The sequence below is a fragment of the Tauraco erythrolophus genome, chromosome 6 (assembly GCF_009769465.1).
Source record: "Tauraco erythrolophus isolate bTauEry1 chromosome 6, bTauEry1.pri, whole genome shotgun sequence".
Lineage (NCBI taxonomy): Eukaryota > Metazoa > Chordata > Aves > Musophagiformes > Musophagidae > Tauraco > Tauraco erythrolophus.
In genome coordinates this window covers 16,536,827-16,552,884 of record NC_141470.1, presented here as the reverse complement: position 1 = coordinate 16,552,884, position 16,058 = coordinate 16,536,827, and positions in this window count along the sequence as shown.

Below are 16,058 nucleotides of genomic sequence, written 5' to 3'. Positions count from 1 at the left end.
CACTTTTGAATTTCAAACTCAGACCAGCTAAGACTTATGTTAGGTCCACTAAATCAAAAAAATGTTTCCAATGTGAGACTAATCCAGATTTGCTCCCAAATTCAGGAGCCTTGATAAAGATTTGGATGCACAGGGTTTGAGTTTTGAATTCATAGAGAAATCAGGGGGCACAAATATGGCTAGACACTGTTTCATATACTTCTATTATAATAATGTCTCTTTTATTGTATACCAGGCTATAGCCTTCATATACCTATAATATAATGTTGTTGAGTCGATACCACTAAAATTTCCCATAATAAACTTGTACTGCCTGTGAGGACAGGGGCAGATATCCATATTTGTGTACATAAAGACATTTTCATTAGCTTAAATAGGAGATGATGAAAACTGATTTTTATCTTAAGATGTATCCAAAATGTTGCCAGTTGCTCTGTTTATCTGGATTCATCAAGATGCTGTTATACACATGATATTCGCAAATAAGGCTGTTATACCAGCACATGATTTCTCCAGAATTCAGACTCTAAGAAAGTTTATCAAATTAATTGTTGTTTGAGTGAAAAAGTTGGTTTTGTGCTTCTGTTGAAAATCTGAAGAAGTGAGTCGCTGTAATTGGTGAAGAACCTTCCTTCTATAGTGTCCCCAGAAAGTATCCAGTGTTTGCTTTCTCTCTGGTGAAAGAACATCTGTTGTGAGCGGTATGAGCTATCTTCTGGGTCTGACCCACCTCTAGTTACTCTTTTAATAACCCAAGTCAGTATGCACAGTAAGTAGGACATGCACGGGTCTCCTTTCTACATAATGGATAGGCAGCAGTAACCTTGCATCTGCTCTTGTGTTAGTCTGTCACTCACAATCAGGGGTTACTTGATGCCTAAAATAATTCCTCCCCTGACAACTAATTCATCTGGGAAGAAAAAAGACTCCATCCAGATGGTGGGAATCTCACAGGCTTCTATTTTTTTGAACGGCAAAGTCTCTCCTTTTTTTAATAGACACTCTATAAGTTATATAACATTCTTGGAGCTATCCTGTGTTATTACCAGCCCCTAAAAATGTATTAGGCATTCAGAAAATAAGTCCTTCCCTGACCTAGGAGACTACATCTCTAAAAACTTGGGCTGCCAAAATCTTTTGCAAAAGTGAGACCTAATACCAAATATTATATTTTTCTCTAGATGTAAAAATTAAGGACAGAGAAGGATGGTTTGGTGGGGAAGAGAACGGGATAAACATTTTTAACTTCATGCAGTGTGGATTTGCTGAGGTTGTTGGCAAGTGTCACCCTCTGCAGACTGCTTGGTAGCCTGTATGCCAAGAATTAATGATTTTAGTCCAGTTTTCAGCAGGTGTCTCGGTGGTAAAGCCTACCACTCGTGGAAATGCAGAATGATTTGTGATCTGTAACTGAGGAAATGAAGACACAGTAATTGTGAAAGGAGGCCTAATTTCCCTACCTAAAGAACGAGGCTTCAGAAATCGGTCTTTAAGAAACATCTGCTATGTCTGTTGAGAAAGCTTACACAGTTTCACCCTGCAAGGCAGGGGGGTGTCAGTGGAATTGATTTCCTATTGTTCTGTAAAAGTAGACGACATTGGCTAGCATGACAGTTGTAATACTATTTTTCATAAATTGAGGTTTCTATTCTGGCATGGGTCAGACTCTTACAAGAAACTCATCTCTTCTGACTTTGAAAAGTTTGTTTCTTGACTGTGTATTTGGAGAGAAGAGCTAGGAAAAAGACTCAGGAAGTCTCAGAGGTCAAAACGCAAACATACAGGCGTCTACATTTGCCACTGAAAAGCAGTATTTGGGGACAGATTTGTACCAGCTGAATATCTGAGTCTGGAAATATTGATATTATCTATCAGTCTGCTGTCTTTCATGAGAACAAGCAGTGTACCAAAAGCAGTGACATAATACTCATCTGTGTTAGCAGGAATACAAAATACCCTGCTTTTGCCAATAAAATCAGTGGAAGTTAACACCGTGCAGTACTTGGATTTCTTTTTTCAGCCTGTCTTTTAGCATAGTGCAACATTTTGCTGAAACATGCTATGGAAAGATAGAAATGGGTTTTCTAAAATCAAGTTTCAGTGGCATGCTCCCGTATTCCAGGACGGTTCCCTGTCCAGGCCTCCCTGTTGTGTTGCGGGGCTGCTCTGCCCAGACCCACCCACACGTCCCAGCCTAAGGGACCGACAGCCATCCCAGGCATGCCAGGGCTCCAGGAGCTTGCACAGCTTTTTGCCTTGCTGTAATTTCCAGCGTGAACACCGGGCACCTCTGAGTTGTCACTGGGCTGGAACAGCTCCAGGCCTGACTCTGGGTTGCCACCAAGTATCCCTTAAAGCTGTCTGAGGAGCAACCGAGCACAGCGATAAACTAACAAAAATCAACTCTCTCACGGTCAAATCACGCACCAGGCTAACGGCGCCATCCGTATCTCTTCACAGAGCTGCACAGCTCCTGCTTGATGGTCGACAGCCTGAGGGGCCGCGGGCTGAGGGCACAGCTCTGCCTGTTGCCTGCCCCTGGGTGACAATGGCAGCTGCCAGAGTTAGCTCTGCCATATAATGTAAAAACACGTTGTCCTGGGTGTCTCTGGCCTGGTGCTGGCAGCGGGGCCGCAGGGTGCCTCTGTGAGGAGAGGCGGGAGCTGCCCCGTGCAGGCAAGGGCTGGTTCCGGCCGTCTCCGGCCTTTCCCAATGGCCCCGTCAGGCACAGCCAAGCCCCTCAGCCGGGCTGAGGGAAAGAGTGTTTCAGAAAGGGCAAAAAAATGCAAGACAGGCAGAGAAGGAGAGTTAAAATAAAAGCGAGAAACAGCCCTGCAAGCACCGAGGTCAGAGAAGGAGCAGGAAGAGATGCTCCGGGTGCTGGAGCAGGGATTCCCGGCCAGCCCATGGAGAGACCATGGCGGAGTGAGGGAAAAGTGTGAGGAGAAAGGCCCGGAGGAGAGGAGCTGTTACGGACTGACCACAGCCCCTGTTCTCTGGCAGAGGCATCAGGAATGAAGGAGTAGCATTGAGCCTGGGAAAGGGCAAGAAATTTCCATCTTTATCTCAATCTATGAGCTTTTTTCATCCCATTTTCTCCCTGAGGAGGGGGAGCAGGACAGCTGCTGGGCAGGGTGGCCGGCTGCCGGCCAGGGGGAACCCACCACACGTCCACATAACAGAGGCTGTTGCTCTGAAGAACTTTCCAGAAAGCGAAGCTAATGAGGTGGACAAAAGGGAAAGATGTCTAATTTTATAAATAACTTAGAGGCTGAGGCACAGAAACATTGCATGTTTCATAGAGTTACACAAGGCATCTGCCAAGGGAGACCCAGCTCAGCGCTCCACTGTTCAAGGATGGCACTTCGAGCCCCCGACCACCTTCTTTCCCCTATCACAAACTGAAGAATTTAGTGAAAAGTGCTCTTTTCCTGTATTTTAACCTGCTAACTGGCATTTGTACTTCAAGCTGACTCAAGCAACAAGCATTGAGTTTGACCTGAAAACATGCTGTGGTATTTCCATCTGTCAGTAACAGATTAAAAAAAGATTTTGTGGATTCTTTATAAACAGCCCTATGTTATTTATACCTGAACTGAAGAAATTAGCGATTGATGGCCAGACTCCTATGCCAAATTCTTGCCAGTAGACTGACAAAACAAATTCAGTGAAACTCACTCACCACTGAAGTGGTCAAGAGCAAGACTGAATTCCTGGTCTTCATTGTCTGCTCTTAAATCTCATTTTAACCTCACTCCAAAATAATAGTTTGAAATCTGTTTTATACTGACTCATGACCTTTGGGAATGAACATTCATTTTGCAAGAAGGTTAATAGGTCTGTATTATACATTAATTTACTCATTTTTATGGCTTGCTTTTCTGCTTCAAACATTATTCTTAGTTTTTTGGACCAACAGGCGTAAGAATACCAAGTGATATTTATCTATGGTTAACAGATATCTGTTTATTGCTATTTGAGGGGACTTTGTCTTTAAAGGAAAGTAAGAAAATGTCGAGACGGTGATTTCTTAATAAGAAAGAAGCAATTCTTATTCCAGGGGGTGTTTTGTTTTTCACAAAATATCATGACAAACAACAAAAAGATGCTACACAGAAGTCATGAGGAAATGCATGTACCTCTGATGAAAAGGCCTTATAAGTAAAGTACGCTTACTTGGGCAAACACAAACTAGAAAAAAAAAAGTTCCGCACCCACATAGGAAAGGTGAATGGCTTAAATAGCATGACATTCCCTGTAGACAGAAATAGTGCTGTCATATGCTTGGCAATACTGAACTGAACAATTGTATGGTGTTCTTTCTATGATAATGAACATTTTTATACTGGAAATTGAAAATTATTGGAATTAATCGACCTTTTTTTTGATACCATTTCCCATCTAGGTGCTCAGAAAGTTAATTTAAATCAAGCACCTGAACATAAGAACCTTTAAAATATTAATCCATGGGCAAATCTAGGAATAGACTTGGCCCATACATTTCTAGCACAGTTGATTTTATTTTATTAGTTGGGAAGTGTAATTTACCCACTTAAATAAAAATATTTCTGACTAAATGGGTTGAATAAATAAAGTTACAGAACTGTCCTTCACTCTGAAACACTGTTCAGTCCAAGTAGATTTCCTACAAAACAAATGAGGAAACTAAACTAAGGAGCAAAGGAAAGTAAGTTTCTTTCTGTGCTTTCTGACTTTCTTTCACTATTTTGGGGTTTTGTTTAGAAGGAAATGCTGAGAACTCTGTAAAGATGTGTTCACTTTTTCACAAATTTTTACTCTTTAAAGCAAGCACTTTCCCCTTCTAGGTCATACTTCATCATTTTCCAGCAAGTAAAAATAGAGGAGGAGAAAAGGAGAAATAAGAGAAATAGGATCTTAAAAATAATTTTAAAAGAAATAATATCAAATATTATCAATGATAATATGTAATTTTGAAAATAAAAGTTAAAAATTGTGTTTAACTTAGAACCTTGTTTCAAAATGTGTTTTATCTTATTTTAAGATTTGTAAGCAAATTTTCTAGGAGAAATTACTTTTTTCCTCTACTTCTAATTTGGGAAAATTTTGAATTTACAAGTCCTAGTGGGTTTTGTCATGTAAAATAGTATAAGAAATGCATGTTTGTTACTCAACCAATCCCGTTTCATGTAGATATCCCTTCCTGCCCTAATCATTGTGGCAAAATGTGTCATTTTTTTCCTAAAAATATACTTAATGAGTTTAAATTATCACTGGTAATTTAATACTGTATTTTTACCATTCCTTCTGCTTTGAGTTCTAGGCATGACTAACCACATTGATGAGAACATGAATATAGATGGGAGAACTCAAATCTAATCTCTCTGGGCGATCACCTGTGCTCCAACGAGCATGAGCAGCCCTGGTTTCAGGGCCTCAGTGGTCCTAGAAAAACAGTGCCTGACTGACATTTTGAAATCACTAGCAGTGAATCAATAACTTAATGCTTGAAGGTTTTTTAAGTGTTTACAACGGATGAATTTCCTATACCAGATGCTTGACCCTTGGGATGTCCTACATCACATCACAAGACCTTGAACTGTTCCATCTTGGGAAGGGAAAGGAAAAGGAAGGACATAGAATTCTTGGGATTGTCCTGGACTTTGATAAAAACAAGATAAATGGGTACTGATCTTTTGAATCTCCACAGTCAGGCCCTCTAATCAGTGACCAGCAGCACGATATTTTGTCAGCTTCTCTGGCAACAGTGAATTAATTCCGACCTTTTAAACAAAAGCCAAAACATTGACCTTGTTGCTGGGTGTGCTTCTTTAAACAGAGTTTGTTGCACTATTAAACTTTTCAATTATGTCTATTTGATTAGTCTGGTACAACAACTAGTTAATTCTAACTTCAGGAACTTCGCAAGGTCTGGGAATACAAGGAGGTTTGTCTTCCCCTCCCAATCCATGAATAAAGTCAGACTGTGAGAGATAGTACATAGTAAATCTCAGATTCTGATCTATAGTGATCAAAAACTAATCGATTAAGTTTAATACATACAGATAATATATTTCTTTATCTAAGAAATCTGTCAACTCGCTATCTTGTTCTTATGTATATTTAGGATAGCATTATTTTAGTACAATATTGTTTTGCATGTTTAGTTTCAAATTCTCATCTAAATGCAGCTTGAGAAATTTGAGTAATGCATGGGTAATACACACTAGGCAACGCAAACTCTGAAATAAATATAAAGACACAGGGAAACTTTCTGGTAAAAAAAAAAAGGAGAAGGAGGCTTTGTCACTTACTGAAGAAACAGCCTTTTTTAATGGGAAAATGGTGGAGAACAAACATCAAACAAGATCTGAGCCAATCATGTAAATGAGTACATCTTGCTTGTTAATTTAAAATCTGTTTAGAATTAACTATTTTTATCAGTGCTCCCCTCCAGCCTATTTCACTGTACTATCAATTAGGACATGCTGCCTCCTTCTAAAGGAGCATGAATAGTATTAGTAAACGTGTTGTCTTATTTTAGCTGTATTCTTGTTTCTGCAAGACTTTTGAAGATTTCCAATATCTCTTTTAAATTGCAGAGTGATATTTGATCACAATGTCCGTTTCCAAAAGTGCTTCACTGTTATACTGATATAAATTATGTGTTGATTTCTCTTTACAGTTTCTGTAAACATCTTCTAAACTGTAACTAGAGTAGAGACGAGGAATTGGTGAGGGAAAGGTAAAGTCAGTGTGTCAGATTCTTTCACACAAGAGATTTCCAGGCAGGATGAAAATAGCTGTTATGGCTTGATTTATTTTTTTTTTTTTTTGGCAGTAGCCCTGTAAGTGAGCCTTTGTGTTAGGATGTCTGTATGGAACTGCCCCTACATACCATTTGTCGCATCAAAGACCTTCTGTTTACAGCTATCTCATGGCACCTTGTGGCTACAAGGTTTGCAGTTCTCACATTTGCTGAATGTCAATGAACTATAAAATAATTAGCTAAGAATCAGGTCATTTAACCTGAATCAATTTATGGCACTGTGTTTTTTCAGTGCGGGCTCCATCACCTATGTCAGCACTATGCAGGCAGTCCCATTTGTACCACCTTAAAATGGAATTGATCATACATTAGTTAGCAGTTTTTCACACATTGCCCTGTGGAATAATTTCACAAAGAGCTGTATAACTGAGAAGATGAAAAGGAGTTGGATTTCACTGCTGGTTTAATATGTGCAGCTGTTTCACCCTGACATCCCTTTGCTAAATGTTCAGGAAACTCCATGCCCTAACACATCATTAAAAAACAAAAAAGAATTCCCTATTCTCCCGAGCATCTCAGCTCCAGATAAGAGTGATAGCCCAAAATATATCATTTATTTTAAGTTACATATAGCTGCCACTTGAAAACTTCCATAAAGTGCTTCCAAAGGATATGAACTCTAAGGAAATTAAACTAGAGGTTTAGTTAAACAAAAATAACATTACTGGAATTTGGGCTGCACTAACAGAGTCTGAATCTAGAAGTTCAGCTGGGCGTCAGTAAAGACATGCTTGCAAAGGCTGTACTAGATCATCAAAGCAAGCACTTTGGTATCTTCCGGGTGAGGACTGGATTCTACTCACCCTTCAAAACTCCTGCTGCATACTGCAAGAGCTAGGTTCAACACTACATCAGTCTCTTACGTTAAGAATTCCTAAAAGCTATGCTTACTTAGCACTTAGAGATTTTGAAGAGTGGTCTGTGTTAGAAGGAAAAAAAAAGAAAGGAGGAGACAGAGGGAGAAACCGTATGAACTTAGAGAAGCTATGTAATAAATGGGCATGATTTTCTGCTGATTTTAGCTAGGGATGCTAACCATGTGACTCTATGGACAGGACAGTTTTTCCAAGGAGGAAGAAGACCTTGTTAGCTGAGTGTCTTTGTCAAAGAATATACAGGATGTTTAGGAAGTCCCTGCCAGCCAGGGAGATAAAACAGTGTTTAATGGTGATAAAAGTATGATCAGCCTGAATTGACGTTGCTGTGCAAATGCAAAGTAAATTTTTTCCTCTACTTTCTTCATTTCGTCCAGGAAATTCTCCACGCTCAGAAAAGACATAGGCCATCTCACGACCTCTGCCTTAGAATTAATAGTGCTGACACCGCATTGTTACTAGTAAAATGTTAGACTCATAATTTCGGCAACCCTGATCATAGCACATTTCCTTGTTATTGAGAGTATAAAAATGACAAGGCAGTTTTTATTCAGATAAAGCTTTTAACTTATACGTGGGAGAGGGGACAGGGGACCTTGCCGTGTTAAGAAGTGTGAGTTCACCTCTGTGTTCCAGATATGGGCCTGAATGCCAAACAATCCTTTATTTGCACAGATATAAGTTTAAGTGGGAAGTTAGACTCTCTACTTTAATCATGACTGAAACGCTGACCCAATCATGACCCAATTGCATACATGAACGAACTGGGGCTGCTACTCAGCAGCTAAGCTTTTTTAATAAGAGTAAGGAATCTTAGTCATCCTTTTAGATCGGTTAAGATTCCACAGTAAATACTAGCTTGTTCCTAATTTCCCTAAAAGAAGTTATCTTCTTTCTTCTATTAGCTAACCAACATTTAAGCACTTTAGGGAGCTAAAGCATATTATAACCTAATGAAGGAGGATACTCTGATAGAAGATGTTTGCAGTGGTGATAAAATTGCCCACATGATTGAAATACATAAAAGCAAGTAAATAAAAACAGCTTGTGAATTTGTAATGTTCAAAAAGGCATCTTAAGGTGTAAAGTCTCCATGGTTAGTGCAAGGACTGGCTCTGGTACCTATTAGTGTTGTTTTGTGTCTAATCAAATGTGTTGACAATGACACTTTATTAAATTTTTTCTTATTAGGAGTCACTGCTCCACAGCAATGCAGAAAAATTTGTTAGAGAGCATATGAAAATCATGTTCTACTCCTTCTTGCTTGCAAACTGCTTTTCATATCATGCTGCTCTAAAATGTTCTGTGTTGTGTTTTCCAGTGTGTAAGTGGGAAGAAATTTTTATGGGTGGGCTCTGAACTAGTCAGCTCTCAAGCAGTGACAGAGTTGTCTTCACAGTGTACTACTTATGGGCAAAAGCATTGCCTCCTTCCCAGATGTCTCGTAAGATAGAGAACTCATAGAACAATACCTTTATTATCAATTCCTCTCAAACGTCCATCCATGCAGTTTATGGTGATATAAAACCTAAATGTGAGGATCAAAGAAATTCTACCATGAGAATAAGGAAGACAGATACAGATTTGCAAAGCAATCTAGGGAGTCTGGCTAGTCAACATCTACTTGTTCTGGTAAGAACTGCATTTCAGTTCCTTTGTGTTTAGATCACAAAATATCATTTGAAAGTTTCATTCTGTGAAAAATTGAGGGTTAGGTTTCTCAGTTTCCTGTTGAAGAGGCAATAACTGAATGCCTCGAACTTTGAGACCTCTAGTCAAGATTCGTTTTCAAGATAGCAGAAAGCTCCAGACTATCTTGATCATTTTATTATAGGATTTTCACACTAGTAGTTCACACTTGAGTTCTTGCCCTATTCTGCTTAAAAGAGATACTTCTCTAGATCTGATGCTGCATCTTCAGCCCTTCTTAAATATGTGCCTGCTAAACATAACCCTGCTAAGAGTACTTATTTCGGTACCTGCCAGAAGGGTAGAAGAATGAGAATCTGCACTCTCCAGCTTCTGAAGCCGGACCCTTGTCTTATATCTCTTGTCTTAGAAAGGATTTGAAAGAGAACGGGAAAGTAAACAGAACTTTTCAGGATAAATCTGAGTTGTAAAATACCATAAAGTAACATTTAAGTTAGCCAGTTGATTCAAAAAAGTCAAGAAGTGAGAAGTGATGCTTCTAACAATAGCAACAACAGAAAACAGCTGGATTTGGTTTCCTCCTGGAAGTGAATTGACCTGAGACAGAGCCCAATTCTTGTACTGGTGTAAGTCAGGAGGAATTCTGCTAAAACTGGGCCAAAGCAGAACTACTGCAAGCAAGGTCAGAATCACCACTGTTTTCCCAGTGCAAATCCTTGTCTTATAGACCAGGTTGACAGGCTGTCATACGTAAGTCTTTCCTGTAAACATAAGTTGGCCAGTTTCTGAGCCAGTGCTGAAGGGTATAAGGTTATAATAGTTAACATACCCTTGAATGGCAGAGCGCCATGGGTCATTGGTAAAATGGAAGGCTTAGCGATGGATCAAATTGTATCTGCCAAGTATATTTATCTTTCTGCTTGCTAAGTGTTAAAGAGTCCTGGTGACACTGATAAGGGAACTGTTACTTATATTTGCAAAGCCTAAATACATCAGGTCATGACCCCGATTGGATAAGTGGTAGCTAAACCCTTATGGCTTTCTAACAATAGGAAAAAATTACAGCACTGGTAATTGGGCACCAGCTATGGAGGAAAATGTGAATGGCCATAAGTACAAAGGTGGATTATGACTTTCTGACTCCTTGGCATGCTTTAGGGAGTATATGGACCATGCCACTTTAGTCTGATCTTCACAAAGGAATTGTCTTTGAACAAGCCGAGACTGACAGCTTTTTTCTGACTCTGTGTGAGGTTAAAGTCTGGGACCCGGCACTCATGTCACTGGTGCATGACAAAAGTAGAGAAGTAACACTTTAGAAACACAGTAGGCCTTCTGCTGCTTCTTTTGTCGCCTGGACAGTCCAGTGTTCTTTCGTATCACAAAAATACAATAAAGGTGCTAGCCATCGATTTGGTCAAGGATGAAGCTGGCATAACAGACCTGCAATGGTGCAGAACTAATCTGCAGCCAGGCCTTTCCTGTGTGATAAGCCCACACCCAAGTAACCTAATCTGCAATGGGAAATCACACACACAAAAAAAGTGCCCAGCATTTAGTGATGACCTGAATTTTTTCACAGTCACTTGAAGGTTTCCATTGGGGTCCTCTAGTCATTTGATGTGGCAATTAGCAAGAGCACTTTTGTACTCTACAGAGATGAAACAGCCCTCTTCAATAATTATTTTATGCCTTGAACAGAAACAAAAAAAGCCCAGAAAGCAGATAACATTCTTACATCAAACAGCAAATGGGTTGTGCTTGTAACTATTCATTTTCTTTTATTAAAGCAAAGTGTTACTTTTCCCATGAGAAAAATCCTTGAAATTATAAGCCAAAATTTCCCCATATTGTCTCTAGACTCCCCACATTTTTATCTAGGTTCATAACCCAGTCTGTTTGCTTTGACCCTACAGCATTTTAAAATTCTTTTCTTTTAAAGCTCTCTATGAAATATTAGCAACTTGAAGAGGAAAAGTGTCAAGACTGTCTGCAAGCCCTTGTTTTTTTCCCATTAGATCTGAACACACTGAAAGATAAAGTACCATACTTTCTTAGTGTGCTTAAAAGCTCACTTCCTCACTATCAATAATTTTGTGCAAGGTACCTCTAAGTAGGAATAGTTTGATTCCTCTGTAATCAGTATAATCTGTGCTGGAAAAGCTATGTATGGAATACAGTAACTGGCTTAATTCACACTGGTGGGAGACATCGTGACTTCTCGTGATTCCTCCAAAGTAAATGTATTTATCACATGAAGTGGTTGTAACAGTTGACGTACTACATCTCCAAAGCAGCATGAAGAAAGGATAAAATAGCCAATTAATTTCCAGTGTGAGATAAGACATATTTTATTATCAATAAATCTCCTCGAACTTCTCTCAGATACAAGCAAGCAGTTTGCAGTTAAACAGGTGAGGGAACTGAGGCTCGGAAGTAGCTCTCTAAGGATTACAGAGTAAATTAGTCAATTCCTAATTTACTGCACTATTTTGATTCTTTAAGTGAGACCAATGAGACTTTTAACACTGTTAGAGAATTTATTTATTTTTTTAGTTCATATCTTGCCTTTCTTTATAGATGAGCAGACTTAAAGAGTAGTAGATACAAGCAAAGATATTTGACAAAAAAAAATAATAAAACCAGATATCTAAGTCTGTGTTTAGAAGTTTAAACAGGTAACCTTTTATTTTTTTCTTTAGTTTATTGAGGGATCTGTACATGGAGCTGGAGATTCCTTCACTGGCAAAGCAGTTTCCTTTGCAGGAAATTAGGCTAAGTACATGTTGACTTGCCTGGGATATAATTAGAGGTATTCTAGTTCCTTTTGGATTTATTTATCTTTCAGTCAGATTAACTGATGAAATTACACGATGCTTTTATATTGCAACATTATTTTGCAAAGATGTATTTTCTTCTGCTTCTCTGTGATTAATCTGCACTCTAAAGAAAGAGGTTAGGTATAGTTATCCAGACACATATGGTCGCTACACATTTTTAACTTTTCACCCACACTATAAAAAATCCCGAACTCATCTAGCATGCTGTTATCAGCACTTAGTCCTAATGAAAGAAATCATTTTTAAAGGCAGAATGAGTGGGCCTAGTTATGTTCTCACTTGTATGAACTGAGTAAAAGAGAGACCAGGAGCAGATTCAAGACGCTGTTTTCTCCAGAAAGACAGAGGGAACAATCTTACCAATTTCACTGGCAGTTGCTCTTCCAGCTGGCATTTTCATTATAAAAAATTAATTTATTTGCCCACTCCCAAGGAGATACCTAAATATACATGCTACAGATTGCGTTTCATAGCTTCACTCCTTTGACCAAATCATACAATGTTTTATTTCATTAGTTAGGAGCTTTTCTATGAACCTTTTACATGCGTACAAAACATACCCAAGTCAAAGAAAGGTAGTGGGTTATTTGTATTATCTGAAGGTGGATGAATAATTACAGATCATTATTTTCACACCAAGTTCTGTCTTGCTTTTGTGTATTGATTTTATTGGCTGTAGGATTTGATGGACAGCCAGTAAATGGTTTATAAGCTGTATCTTGCTAATAGTTGAGATCCATAATTCAAGCTGAATTGCTAGGACCTTTCTATACCCCATCTAGATGGCCACAAGGTTCAGAAGCATATTTGTGATGCAGGAACTCATATTTGTCAATTCAGATGTCATAGCCTGAGTTTCTTTTCAGTATTTGTTTAAAATTCATGCCTATTTCTGCTAATGAACAGTCAAAGTGATCCAAACACAGCTGATTTAGATTTGTACCGACATTAAAAAAAAATTAATGGAAACATGCTGCATGATGTACTCAGCTTTTGGGCAGTAAAAAGTGATCCAGCTAACATATACCTGAGTCCTGACAAGCAACAGACTCAGCAAGACATATGAAGACCACACAGTGACTAAACATGCAGGAACAGCTTGTTCTTTACATGACTTTATTCTTACATGACTGACAGACATTAGGAGATGTGCACTACTCATCAAGTATTAACCCAGGGAAACAGTGAAGAGCTTCAAACAAACGCTTTTGTAGTGAAAAAACAGAGGAGAGGAGAGATTTAAGAATAGTAGATCAAAATAGTGGGCTATGTCCTTGGGCTTGAAAGGAAATCTTAGATAAAACTAGGTAAAGAGATGAGAGTTTGGAGATGGCCGACAAGTAACAAGTAGAGGAGGAAAGCATGTTCTGCATACAACTGCCCTCCGCTCAGTCATGCACTGAGGAGGTATGTCTGAGTCCAATTCTCCATTCATAGCCTTGCTCAGTGTCCCTCTCTTCTTCATCCCACTCCACATAGCTTCTCTTGCTAGGTGGTAGCATCCCAGACCTGTGCTGACTTGTGTCCATATATTGTAGATACGTCCTCATACGTCTTTGTGAGAGGACTGCAGTAGGTGAAAAAATTTTGTCAGTGCTTTGTGGGAGAGCTGAGCCTTCTTTGGCAAGGGAATTCCAAAACACCTAGCAATAGCTGACCTGCTGTCATGGGGAAGAGGTGCAAATCCCAAGTGGGATTGCTGGAAGCAGCTGCAGTACTGCACTTGTTTTAAATACAATTCATGAGCATGTAGAAAAATAAGGATATAGCATAAGCATAGGACTGAATGTGGAAGAGAACAGCTGTTACCCAAGTGAGCTTCAGAGTCATATAGAGGGAGCAAGGACCACAAGAAAGAAGAAGCTGAGCTATGAAACGCTGTATACTTCTCCTGAGTTTAAGGAGAATAAACAGAGATAGGAGCAACATATAAAATACCTTGGAATACAACTTTAGGGCTCGAGAGGGCCTGGAGCAACTCATTATGTCAGCTGGACCCATACCTACCTTGTAACATCCATCTATGCTGCTGGAAAATATAACACTATGTATGATTGTACTAGTTAGCTTAAGTGGGGATAGCAGGGCAGCCGTCACCACTCAGCACGTGGCAGTTATCTGAATATTTACGCAGATATCTCTGGTTTCATAGCCTGTCCTGAGCCCTGCATTAGTTAGGCTGTTGCTACACTGGTAGAAATGATTCAGACCAGTCAGTGTAAAAGTAACTATGATTAGTCTCCATCTGCAAACATGGAAGAAGGAAAAATATTAACTTGCCTTGATCCTAAGATGACTCCCACTGAAGTGGAAGTTTGTTCCTGAGAGCAGAATGAAGCCACTCATTCAGAAATACGCTTCAGTGTGTGCCTTGCTGGCAGCATGCTCTCCTGTCTCAATGACTTCAATAGGAGTCAGACTACAGTTTAAATGTTTAACTGAGAGATCTATCTTAAAAAACCTTTTTTTAAGGCTTCAGTGACATGGGAAAGTTGCACTGGTTTGACCTAGAATTTGAATTTAGTTGATTTAGGTGAATCAGTGCAAACTCTTGCTGGAATATATTCATTTTAGCATAAGACTAGCTATTAGTTTGTTTTTAAATTAGCTTAGCTTTAAATTAAATTAGAGGTGGTGTTAATCTACTTACCTAATTATTTAACCAAGCTTTAATGATGTTGATTTAAAAACTGACTGAAGTTAAACCAATGCACTTTTCCTGCAGACACAAGACTTTTGACCTTGTTGCTTGAATTATGCAGTCTCTATTCTTGATTAAATTGATTCTGTAGTCACCTCGCAGAATGGGTGTGGAGAGAAGCTGACAGTGGTACATGTGTTCCCTTGAGTCCCTTAACAATAAAAGCCAGTTACTTTTCATTGACCTATGAAATAGATGTCTTCTTGTGTACTTCTAAAAACATGTCTGCAGTCTTCTCCAGGGATATACATGTACATTTGTTCTTTTAACTGCCAGAGATGCTGTAAAAAACATCAGAGTGAGTGGGTGGCAAAAAAGGATCATGTAATCCTCCAAGACAGTCCTCTGGGCAGAGACTAACTTCAGGACATGAATAGCAGCTGTGGGTTTTCACTGCTTATAGTGCATCAAAATTCTTTCAAATTTTCAAACTCAGACAATATGACTGAGAATCTGAAGGGGCTTAAAAGCAGGCTCAGGATAGCAACCTCTTTAATGCCTCCTTGCCCTCCTCCACCCCACCCTGAGCCTTTAAGGAAAGGAATGGTTGAAGAAGTCTAATGCTTCACCTAATTGCCTTGTACATCTCAATTTTGATAAAGATGAAACCAGATTGTCTCTTTTGACCATACTATAAGCATATCTTTCAAAGGAATCTCAGCAATATCTCTCTCATTGCTCAAACAGAAAGATCTAAATTTTACTGCTAATGGACCTGGTCTTTCCCTGGGTGCTGACATTTACCAGTATAGAAGCCATAGCACATATGTTGCACACATTTAGCCAAGTAAAGGCCCAATACTGAAAGTTTTTATGAAATTTGCAAAAAGAAGGAGAGAAACAGTCAGCCCTCTTGAATCTAAATGGTCCACAATGTCATATGGTTAAGACTCACCACTGTTCAAGCTAGCTGCACACAGGGGAGTATGTGAGGAGGACAACCAACTCGGCTAAGGATGGCAGTAGTGTCACTGATCTTCACACTGCATGCCTTGCTGCTTTGTTTGGGCACCTGTAAAAGGGAAAAAATCCTAAACCCCATGGCAGATCTGTCTCAAGAGCACTTATCATAGCAGATTTATTGGAGTTTTAGTAACTACATGGAGAGCTACTCCATATGCCAAAGTACCTGCCACTGATGTTCTTGTAATGCTTACTCAGGCTGTGATGGTCCCTTGCCTTCA